The sequence below is a fragment of the Barbus barbus genome (assembly GCF_936440315.1).
Source record: "Barbus barbus genome assembly, chromosome: 8".
NCBI lineage: Eukaryota > Metazoa > Chordata > Actinopteri > Cypriniformes > Cyprinidae > Barbus > Barbus barbus.
In genome coordinates, this window is record NC_136736.1 from 14,777,785 (window position 1) to 14,790,203 (window position 12,419).

Here is a 12,419-nt window from a genome sequence, read left to right on the forward strand (position 1 = left end):
CTCGCCCTCGCTGTGCTCCCAGTGATACACACAGGGCAGGTATTTTGGAAGTCTGGAGGCGTGGGCATCTCGTTCCCCTAGCGCTTCGACGCAGCTCGAGTTCCTGGAAGGGAACGTCTCGGTTACGTATGTAACCCCGGTTCCCTGAAGGGAACGAGACGCTGCGTCTCGAAGCCATACTTCCTGTATCCCTGCGGGCGGTTGCTTCATTCCTGGAAGCAAACGCCGGCTCCACCGCACGTGCTTATATGCTTTCCGGTCAGTGACGTCACCCGCCTATGACGTCTCGCCCTTCCATTGGACACGTTACACTCTGGTTCAGAGCGCGGTCACGCTGTGGGCGTTCCCCTAGCGCTTCGACGCAGCGTCTCGTTCCCTTCAGGGAACCGGGGTTACATACGTAACCGAGACGATTTGAATGTAAAACTATGGATTTTATTTTTAATTTATTTTCTCCTCTTGATCATACTACTGGGTCAGTGACACAATTTTTATTAGATTGTTTGTCTTTCTATTAATTTATCACAAAATACATTACAAATGCGATTCAGGTAACACTTTATTTTAATAGTCAACTTATTTTAAGACATTCTACTAACTATCTTTACAACTACATGCCAACTAACAGTCCTTGGAGTATTAGTAGATTGCTTAACACCTGCTAACATTTAAAAACTGCTAGATCTGCTTACTTTACGTCTCTTTTAGAAGAAAACAAACACAACCCCAAGTATTTATTCAATACTGTGGCTAAATTAACAAAAAATATAACATCAGCAGGTGCAGACATTACCCAGCAGCACAGTAGTAATGACTTTATGAACTACTTTACTTCCAAGATCGAAACTATTAGAGATAAAATTGTAACCATGCAGCTTTCAGCCACAGTATTGCATCAGATAGTACGCTATAGATCCCCTGAGGAACAATTCCACTCATTCTCTTCTATTGGAAATGAAGAATTGTATAAACTTGTTAAATCATCTAAACCAACAACCTGTATATAAGACCCTGTTCCATCTAAGCTCCTAAAAGAGGTGCTTCCAGTAGTAATAGAGCCTCTTCTGAATATTATTAACTCATCATTGTCATTAGGATATGTCCCAAATACCTTCGAAATGGCTGTTATTAAACCTCTCATTAAAAAAAAAAACATAACTTGATTAATTAATTACATATCAGATCTCGATTCTCCCTTTTCTGTCAAAGATATTAGAAAAGGTAGTATCGTCACAACTATGTTCCTTCTTAGAGAAAAATTATATATGTGAGGATTTCCAGTCAGGTTTTATTATGTTGGCATTAGTGAAAGTGACGTGACATACGGCCAAGTATGGTGACCCATACTCGGAACTCGTGCGCTGCAGTTTAGCCCATCCAAAGTCCACACACACAGCAGTGAACACCGTGAACACACACCTGCAGTGGGCAGCCATTTATGCTGCGGCGCCCAGGGAGCAGTTGGGGGTTCGGGGCCTTGCTCAAGGGCACTGCACCTCAGTCATGGTTTATTTTGAGGGTGCTGTACATTCACTCCCCATACCTACAATTCCTGCCGGCCCGAGACTCGAACCCGCAACCTTTGTATTACGAGTCCAACTCTCTAACCATGTGAGAATGCTGTTCATAGATTTCAGTTCTGCATTCAATGCTGTAATCCCCTCCAAGCTGATCTCCAAGCTCAGCCAGCTTGGAATCAGCACACCCATCTGCAATTGGATTCTAGATTTTCTGACTAACAGACCTCAGTCCGTCAAGTTAGATAACCTCTCCTCCTCCATCATGACCCTGAACACCGGCGTGCCACAGGGCTGCGTACTGAGCCCTCTCTTGTACTCCCTCTTCACCCATGACTGTGTTCCTGTTTATGGCTCCAACACCATCATCAAATTTGCAGATGACACCACGGTGGTAGGTCTGATCAAGGATGACGATGAGTCAGCCTACAGGGATGAGGTGCAGCATCTGGCTGTGTGGTGTGCCACCAATAATCTACAACTAAACACCCAGAAGACAAAGGAGATCATTGTGGACTTCAGGCGGACTAGGAGTCATGCACACACACCCATCTACATCAACGGAGCTGTAGTGGAGTGTGTGTCGAGTTTCAAGTTCCTTGGCATCCACATTTCTGATGACCTCACCTGGTCCCATAACACCTCCACTCTGGTCAAAAAGGCACAGCAGCGCCTTTACTTCTTAAGGAACCTTAAGAAAGTTCACCTGAATCCCAGGATCCTTGTGGAATTCTACCGCTGTACCATTGAAAGCATACTCACGAACTGCATCTCAGTATGGTACAGCAATTGCTCCGCATCTGACCGCAAAGCACTCCAGCGGGTGGTGAAAACTGCTCAACGGATCACCGACACCCAGTTAACTTCCATTGAGAACATTTATCATAAGCGCTGTCTGGGCAGGGCAAGAAACATCATCAAGGATGCCTCTCACCCCAACCATGGACTTTTCACCCTCCTTCCATCCGGCAGACGTTACAGGTGCCTACGCTCTCGCACTTGTAGGCTCAGGAAGAGCTTCTTCCCCGAGGCTGTAACACTTCTGAACGCCACACCACCAATCACTCAGTTGACTCTGGGAAGATCAAGGTTGACTTGATAGACTCAGAGGTGTCTGGTGCAAACTTGATTGACTGAGTGATGACAACTTGTTCCTGGATAACGCTAGTGAAGGTGACTGATTCAGGGATGACAGAAGTTGACTTTGAATTGACTGTAACTGACTGGATAGCTGACAACTTGGCCATCTTGGGCAGGGTTGACTGGCTCTGAAATTACTGGAATGGGTCTGACTGACTCTGGAGTGACTGGACCAGGCTTAAATGGGTCAAGATGGACTGAATCAGGTTTGCCTGGTTCTGGAGTGACTGCAACAGGCGTGACTGACTCAGGAGTGACTCGAACAGGCTTAACAGGAATAGAAAGGTCAGCAATGACTGACAGGTAAAGCAACCAATCACGTTTCATTTTGTGGCATGTCATGTTTAGTGGTGTGGAAATGTCCCAACAATAACAGACCAGTGTGTAAAACTCTTGGACGCATTTTTAACAGTCTATGCTGCAAACTTTATATATTTTACATAGTTTTGAAAATCCAGCATTTAGTTGATACTGATAAGCGCTCACTGTCACAGTTGTAAACATGACAGCTTTCCTGCTCCATGAGATGGATTGGCGTAACAGCATCATTGTTTCCAGGCAGAACATTAAAGAATGCAATACACACATCTCTCCAAAATCCTTTAGAATTCTACCAATCAGATTATGACTTTGAAACTCCTGAAGTCTTTCCAATTTGGTGTGCTGTACCCTACATCTTATCCTACCCCTTACAGAAAATTCCTGCATTTTTAGATTTTCAAAAAGAAGAAGAAAAAAACACAATTTAGTGTGCTCTTTAAGCCATTTGAATTGCAGGGTCATGGGAAGTGTCCTCATAAACCACCTTCCCATTGTAATACATGATGTTTCGTTAACAAGGTTCGGGAGGAGCACGTCAGATACTTAGCCTAATTAAACACAAGTGGTATGCAATCAAGTTAATCAATGCACAGATATAAATACAGCTGACATACCTCTACTCATTTGACGGTTAATCAGCATCTGCACTTTTTGCCATTACATCACAGACTCAACTTTTCCCGTCCAAACAACGAGACCTATGCTGGGGATCTTTTCGGATCCTCCAGCCTATCTGCCGGCCCAGGATCGGTCTTTCTCCGCCAGACACAGCCGCTGAGCTCCAGGCTTCGTCGTGGCCGCTGCTCTCTGCTCAACCAGCCACACGCTCTCCTCTACTGGCGTCACTTCCATCCTCTTATCATTCGGATGTCCGTTTTTTTTATCTGTGCCATCAAGTCCTCCAATCGGAAAGTGGATCGTATTTAAGCCTAAGGCAAAACAGCCAACCTCACTCCTAACTCCATTCCAGTGGCTAATAGATCGAGAAAAGCCTGAATTCACCTTGCTCGACACCACCATTGTCCCGCACAACACCCACGAGCGTCAGGTTGCAGCAGCAGGCCTTCAACAAGCCTGGGCCACGCCCCAGTTCTCACCGCAGCAAAGCCTCCCTCGCTTCAGCTCAGCCTTCACCGCGGCTCTGCCGGCTGCAGCGCCGTATGCAGCCGGGCCTGTAGCTTCTGTTTCCAGATGTTAACGTGAGGCGGCCTCCTCTAGCGTCGCAACCATCAGTGTTGCCAAATAATTCTCAGGTAAAATCGCTAAAGGTGGATGCATTTTTGATCACAATCATAGGTGTAAAAAAACCCCCCAAAAACTCTATTTTTTTTTTATTTTATTTTTTTAAAGTGTGGCATTTGTTGCTAGTTGCTGAAAGTCGCTAGGCTAGTGCGAGAATGGCTAATCGAGCAACAAATGGCTAAATCGGCAACCCTGCAAGCTACCTGGACATTCCAGCATGTCCCGCTAAATGTCACAAACCATTTTTTCCGTGGCCTACAGCTAAAGCAGCAGGAACAAGCACGAGGCTGCCTCCGCTTGCAACACAGGCCCACACAGCTCAGTCTTTTTCCTTCCGCTATGAATAACCCTCTTTTTCCTTTACAGTGGTCTCCAGCTCCTGTAACAGACACTAGTGTGAGGCTATCTCCGTTAGCAGAGCAGGCTGCGATTAGTTCTTCAGGACTCCCTTCTTGTGGCCTACAGCTACAGCAGGCGAAGCATGCGCGAGGCTGCCTTCGCTCACAACATAGACCACACATCTCTTTCTTTTACTGCTTTTTCTCTTACGCTTCTATCAGTTTTTGTAGAAGATTTTTATTAGTCAAAAGATGAATTAATCAAGTATAATTAAAGTGAATTTAGCCATTTATGTGTCAAGTTGTTATTCCATTATAATCATATATGCCTGTGTGTGTCAGAGGCCTGCATAGATGGAGTGTGCAGACCCTCGAGATCGGAAACCTCTGTAAAAATACAAAGGGGGCCTCTTTCCTTACTATAACACGTCTAGGAGCCCCAATTCTCTCTAGGGAGGAAACGAATTGTATGTATAAGGAAAAAAAGCCCAAAAAGGTAAAACTCATATGTATGAAATGTACTGAACACACCTAGAGGAAAAACTATTTAAAGAGGACACCGAAAACATTCTGGAGAACTTTTCTGCAGAAACCTTCTCTGCTTTATTCTCTTTTTGTAATAAAGTTTATTTTCTGGCATCAAAACACCAAGACTCCGAGTAATTCTTCATAAAGGCAGAAGCCACCACATTTCCCACCTCAAGCCCGAGAGGCCGATATTCAGCGTGAGGCTGCCTCCGCTGGAAATTGCGGTCCCTGCTCCTCTCCCTCACAGCTCTCTACTCCATTTAAAGTCACAATATCCTCTTTTACAGCAACATCACGGTTTGTCCCACCAAATGCTGTTGCCTTGGTGCCACTGCTAGTGGCTTACAACATCCAAGCGCAGATCCTGGCAGGTGCAGACATAGACCCTCATCCAAGGCCATCACCAACAAATAATGGGGTAACAGATGCATTGCAGGCCACATAGGCCATAATCATTTTGAATAAAGTAACAAAAGTAGGTAACACGTGGTTCTGTTGAAAACGTAATATAATGTATTATACCATATCATGTACATACGCATTACATCAAAGCCTACAGAGGGCTCCAATGGCCCGACAATCGTCTATATGTCACCGTGAGATCTAATCCTCATTCGGCTAAACATCCAATTCAAATGTCCACTTAATCTTTAACATTTGCCCATTTCTTTACAACAGAAACGCCGCAACAATTGTAAATTATTGGATATGGATGTCACAAGTTGGCATTTTTCCAAATTCTTCATTACCTTCAGCCGTTCCACTGAAATAATCTGTTCAGCTTTCCCCTATAGGCGGCGCAAATTAAACGAGGGTTCATGATCAGATCTCTCGATGACTGCCGTCTGCGCATTAGCCTATTGGATTGGCTTCTAGGAAAATTCTGGGGTAAGAAACACCTTCTAATCAATTTGTCAGCTTCGCATAACTTCCCGTTTCAAGCATAAACACCTCGATTCCCCTCGACAAATTCTCTCCCTATAGTAGGACATTGACCATGCAATCCATATATGATGTTTTATTAACAAAGTTCGGGAGGAGCACGTCAGATACTTAGCCTAATTAAACACAAGTGGTACGTAAAAATCACCTCCGTAAAAATCCCCGGCCGAATTATCTACGGTTTTTGACAAACACCAAGGTTGTGTGGTAATTTAATTGCCTTCCGAATCCACATCTCTGAGTTTACGAGAAGGAATCGATTCAAATTCAGCATTTAACCCCTTTTTGAACACTCCTGAACACGTTGTACGGTGTAATTTGCATAAATATTTATTTCTGAAATGCTGGAAAGTATTTAAAAGAATAATACTTCATAACTGCTCCACCACAGTGAGTGAGAGCAGAAAGAGAAGAAAAGCACGTAAACATCCGAAGTGGGTCTTCATTATGGCAGCGGCAAGTATGCAATACAATTTTAAAATGTGTATTATAAACGGATATATATCGCGTATAATTATATACAACCATAGCGCGTATTCCATTTTAAACAGGAGATTAAATAATCAAATAATAAATAGGATTATACACTATAAAATATGCTTGGAATAATAAGAATATATTTTACATAATAATAATAATAATAATAATAAATTTGTAAATTATTTCTATTTACAGCACACAATCATGTGACTGGCCACGTGAGCAGCGCGTTCGCAGGATCACTGAACTCACTCCTCCACTGTGAATAAATCGCCGTCTGAATCCATGACTTTATCACTGAGGTGATATGTAAATTAATCTTTACAGACGTCCATATGAGAAACAATTACCATCCGAATCTGGCTTTATTCGGATGCACGGATTTCATCCGTGCCAGCAATTCCTCCGATCGGAATGTAGATCGTATTTAAGCCTGAGGCAAACACTGATTAATTCCAACGCACCGTCCTCGCGGAAGGCAAACAAGCAGATTTACACAATCTTCCATCACCCCGCAAACCAGCCAACCTCACTACTAAATCCACTCCAGCCGCCAATAGATCGAGGAAAGCCCGAAATCGCCTCGCAGACACCACCATTGGTCCGCTAAAGACCCGGCTCTCCGCAAGCATCGGGTCTCTGCAGCAGGCCTTCAACGAGCCTGGGCCCCGCCCCAGTTCTCACCGCAGCAAAGCCTCACTCGCTTCCTGCTTCGGCTCAGCCTTCACCGCGTTTCTGCCGGCTGCAGCGTTTCATGCAGCCGGGCCTCTAGCTTCTGTTTCCAGATGCTAGTGCGAGGCAGCCTCCGCTAGCGGCGCAACCACCAGTGTTGCCAAATAATCAAGTAAATTCGCTAAAGGCAGGTAATTTGTTGATGAAAGTTGTTAAAGGACGTCGCGACATCATTGGATGTCAATGCCACTATGTAACCATGGCGCAAGTGCTCGGGATACACACTGGAATTACTCAAACTATCCTTACTTTTACATCTCTTTGGCCAAGCATTCACGTGATGCATTTTGTAGTCTTGTACTGCAGTTATATCTGATCAAATGTACATTATTATTATTCCTTAGCTTGGGTTGAACAAATAATTTTTGCTTGGATGGAACAGCAGCTACTCTAATTATGTCTCTATTTGTTTCTCTGTTTCTACCACGGGATTAACATCCTGTGGTAACTAGGAATTACAGAAGCTTCAGTCTGGATCCAACCCTTAAATAATCTGAGATGACTGAACACCTGAGAAAAGATAATGCCATCCCCTCAGAGGATGCCAATATACAGACAACATACAGAATTACCCAATTTTGCCATAAGATAAACATATTAAGGTTCTGCAATATATAAATATATTGTGGATACTTAATTTCCTGTAGAGCTGCTTTGCAACGATTTGTATCGTAAAAAGCGTATACAAATAAACTTGAACTTAAACTATTGAATATGGAAATCAATAGTTGCCAATTTTTCAAATTCTCCATTATGTTCAGCCGTTTCACTGAAATAATCTGTTCAACTTTCCCCTAAGCGGCGCAAATTAAACGAGGGTTCATGATCAGCTCTTCGTTGACCGCCGTCTCGGCATTAGCCCATTGGAGTGGCTGATAGGAAATTCTGGGGTAAAAAACACCTAAACGATTCGTCAGCTCCGCATAACCATGCGTTTCGGCACAAACACCTCGATTCCCCTCAACGAATTCTCTCCCAATAGTAGGACATTGATCATGCAATCCATGATAAATCATGGGTCTTAGCACCTGGCTGGCAAAAGTCGACATCACCTCAGCTTCCAAGCCATACCCATCCATTCGGCGAGGCTTACCCGTCCGACAGAGCGAGTATTGATCTCCCGTCGGGTGCCGGCGAGAGCCTCCCGGTCGAGCAAATCTTGCCTTTCCGTCTGACTACCAGCAAATCTTATCTGTCCGATGCATGAGTATTGATCTCCCGTCGGACGCCGTTTTCATTTTAGCCTTTGTCTGGTTTCTGAGATGCTCAGAGCTCACCATCTCCTCTAAATTCGATCCGGACACCAACCCCACTATCTCAGACCTAAGAGTTCTCCATAGCGAAAGCATTTCATAGAGGAGAGGAGGAAAAATAAATAAATAAAAAAATAAAATAATAAAAAATAATTGGTGCGAGCCTTCCAGCCTTTTTTAACTTACCTTTTCAAGTCTCACGCTTGGCGAGGCTCAGCCTTCTGACACCGTGAATCTTCACATCTTGTCGAACACCAGCCAGAGCCTCCCAGCCAGACAACTTACCTTTTCCACCCTGCGGCCGGAAAGTCTTACCCATCCAGGCTGCGAGCTTCCATCTCCAGTCAGATGACGGCAAGTGCCTCCCGGCCACCCAACTTTACCTTTCTGTCTTTACCTGTCCGTCACAGTGAGTCTTGATCTCCCGACGGACGCCGGCGAGAGCCTCCCGGCCAGACAACCTTACGCTTGGCGATGCTTACCCGTCCGACACCGTGAGTATTGTGCCCCCGTCGGGCGTCGGCGAGAGCCTCCCAGCCAAGACAGACTTTCATTCTCCGTCCGCTCACGCCACAATACCAAACCCTTGTCGAAAGCCACACATCCGGTCGGTCAAGAAATTAGCTTTCAGTCCACGACCGGCGAGGCTTAACCATCCGACTCGTGAGTATTGATCTCCCATCGGATGTCGCGAAAGCCTCCCGGCCGGACAACCTCACCTTTTTCTCCTACGTCAGCGCCGCTGGCCCATCAAACGGGTGAGCAAGCCCACCAGTTCGATGTCGGTTAAGCGTCCCGACCAAACTTTACCTTTCCGTCTTTACCTGTTCGACACAGTGAGTCTTGATCTCCCGTCGGACGCCGGCGAGAGCCTCCCGGCCAGACAACCTCACCTTTTCAAGTCCAGCTGGAGATGCTTACCCATCCGACACAGTGGGTACTGTGCTCCCGTTGGGTGTCGGCGAGAGTATCACAGCCAGACAACTTACTGCTTCATCCTACGGTCGGCGAGACTGACCCGTTAGACTCAGTGAGTATTGGTCTCCCGTAGAGCGTCGGTCTTGGCCACCCACCTAACTTTCCGTCCGACGGGCGACGAGGCCTAGCTTTCAAGGGTCTCGTCCGCCTGCCGAACACCGTCCAACTGTCTCTTCTAGCCTCACACCTTTTCCCCCCGCCTGGCGAGGCTTACCCGTTCGATGCTCTGTGAGTCTCAATCTTCCATCGGATGCTGCGAGAGCCCTCCCAGTTCCGGGTTTTCTCTTCTCCCTACTCGTCGGTGAGGCTATCCGTCTGACATCGTAGTCTTGATCTCGTGTCAGTCGTTGACGCTGGTCTCCCGGTGGGCTCCTATGCTTGCCGCCCGCAAGTGAGGCTCATCCATTCGATGTTGTGAGTCTTGATCTCCCGTCGGATGTCGCGAGAGCCTCCTTGTCAGACGTCCCAACTCTTTTTATCTGCCAAGCTGACAGGACCCACTCGTCCGACGACGGAGTATTGAGGTCTAGTCGGAGGCTTCATGGGCCCTCTCGGCCAGATAACCACTCTCTGTCTTCTAACTAGAAGGGGCTGACGGCCAGTAGGGCCCGTACGCCGACTCCGTGAACTATCCCACTGCAGGCAACTCTGGTCCTCCCAGTAAGGGCAAGCATGCTGCTCCTCCATCGGCAGGCAGGGGCACGTAGGTTCCCCTCAGAGCACGTAGGTTCCCCCGGCCCGCCATACAGGCTACTCCTCGGAACTCGTATTTTGAGGGGGATCTTAGTCTGGCGACTGTCCTACACTCAATTGCTTTTTCGGGGATATTCTGGGTTCTGGTAGGGAAAAGAGTCATATGGAGAAACAAATGAAGGGACAACAAAACAGCAGTGATTAAATATAGATGTGCAATTAATGGAGCTGAATAAAAATTGGGGAGGTAAAAGCAGGTGTGAGTCAATGCCATTCAATATGGCGATTATTTCCCTTTGAACAAGGTGAGCAAGTGGAGATTTGGGGGCTTTGGGGGGAGATTTCCGAAGTGATTGGAGGAATGAATATGTAAAACCGTTGTCAGTTCCTACTCGCATAAGTATGCTGAACCTGCTGGTTTTCACAAAATATGAATATGATATCTTCAAAATAACTCATATTGTTGAACACAAATCAAAACCAGCAGCAATTGTGAATTTGAGAAATAAAAGGATCAAAATATGAAGCTGTAATAATCTATTCTATTTTACCAACACTGGGAAATGGAAGAGGCCAAACAGACCAATAGCCTCTTTTTATGACAAATGTGTGCCCCATTTTATGTAAAGCAAAACAAATCATTCAATATCACCTGCTTCACTGGGAACTATGTATTCAAAGCCAATAAACAAAAAAGAAAATTGCATTTTTTAAAATGTTTCACTGCTGTGTAGCATTTGGACCAATCAGACACAGAACTATTTGTTATATTTAACAAATAATCTCTAATGCCCCCCTCACCCAACGAAAGGGCCAACTCTGAGGGTCTGTGGACTCTTCCCCCAAAATGCATCCAACACCTCAGAAAGACAGAACAGGCCTCTGGTTCCATGGCAACCGATCTGATAACACTTGTTTTATTGCTCAAAGGAATGCGGGCAGAGCAACTCACTTCTTTCCCCTAAGGAAAGAGACATTATGCCATAAAAATGGACTCTTCTCTAATTAATTCATAGAAAAACCTGTCTTTGAATGAACACACATATCTTCAGGTCATTGTGCATATTATTACTGTTCTTGTATATGTTTTTGTGTATTGTATACTGTTTAATGCATGCTTACGATAGATCACTAGTTAATATCACTTTAACGCCACCATGTTTAGTCTCTATCAATTCGTCTTCGGATGATCTAATTGAGCGTGAGCATGAATTACATGTTGATACCTATGAAACATATTAGTCTCCTAAGAATCTTTAGTAGTTTGTGCATTAACCCAGGCGAATTACCTATGCGAATTACCATGTTCAGAGACAAAGAGTCGTAAAACCTTCCCTCCAAAAGTTCAGGACTCCCATTGGCTATTTGACACCCCAGAGGTGTGACCTCTATAGCACATAAAGCTCTCACATCTATAGGATATCAGAGACTGAATCAGACAAATTTAAGATTCAATCAGAACATCGAAACATGAGAAGCTGTAACAGGACAACATCATAAATCTGTCCAAATCTTAGCGCCAACTAGTCTGAAGCAAGCAAACTAACCAGCAAGCCTCTTTCACAGAACAGCTTAACCCTCTGAGCCCGACAAACGCGAATACGCGTTTTGGGGCAGATTTTCCTGATAAGGCAGAAATGAACTTGAATTACTCTGCCATTTTTGATCGTTCAGATAAGAGCAATACACCATTCGAATCTGTAAGGGCTCTACTTTTATTTGTATACACTCATAATAACAACTAAACGTTGTGCTTTTGAAGAATAAAGAAAACAAACAGTGTGCGCTCTCTGTCTTCTCCGTCTCCGCGATCTGTTTTCAGAAATGCGTCACTAAAATGAAGTGTAACTCAGCAAATACTCAACACAGAAACATGAGAGTTATCTCTATAGAAAGCCTGAAGTGTCCACTTTCAAATGAAATAAGTCATATCGAACAAATATTCTGTGATGAAGTAATCCGTATGAAACCAACACGATGTTCAGTCTGTCCCGTCTAACTCATTATTTTTAATGAGATCCCGCCCCCTCGCGTTCATATGCAAATAACCACGTGACCCGCGCGCGTGGAGCATAAACAAAGCCTCAGTGAAGAGTTCATCGCTGCTACTGTTACTTTCTGGAAGAAGACGCGCTGAGTAAAGGCTGGATTTCCTCAAGAGTTCATCAAGTAGAGAAGATCGATCTGATAAGTAAGTAATGTTTATGTTTTGCATTAGTTAACGTGTTATTGTGACATAAACTTGAACACATTAC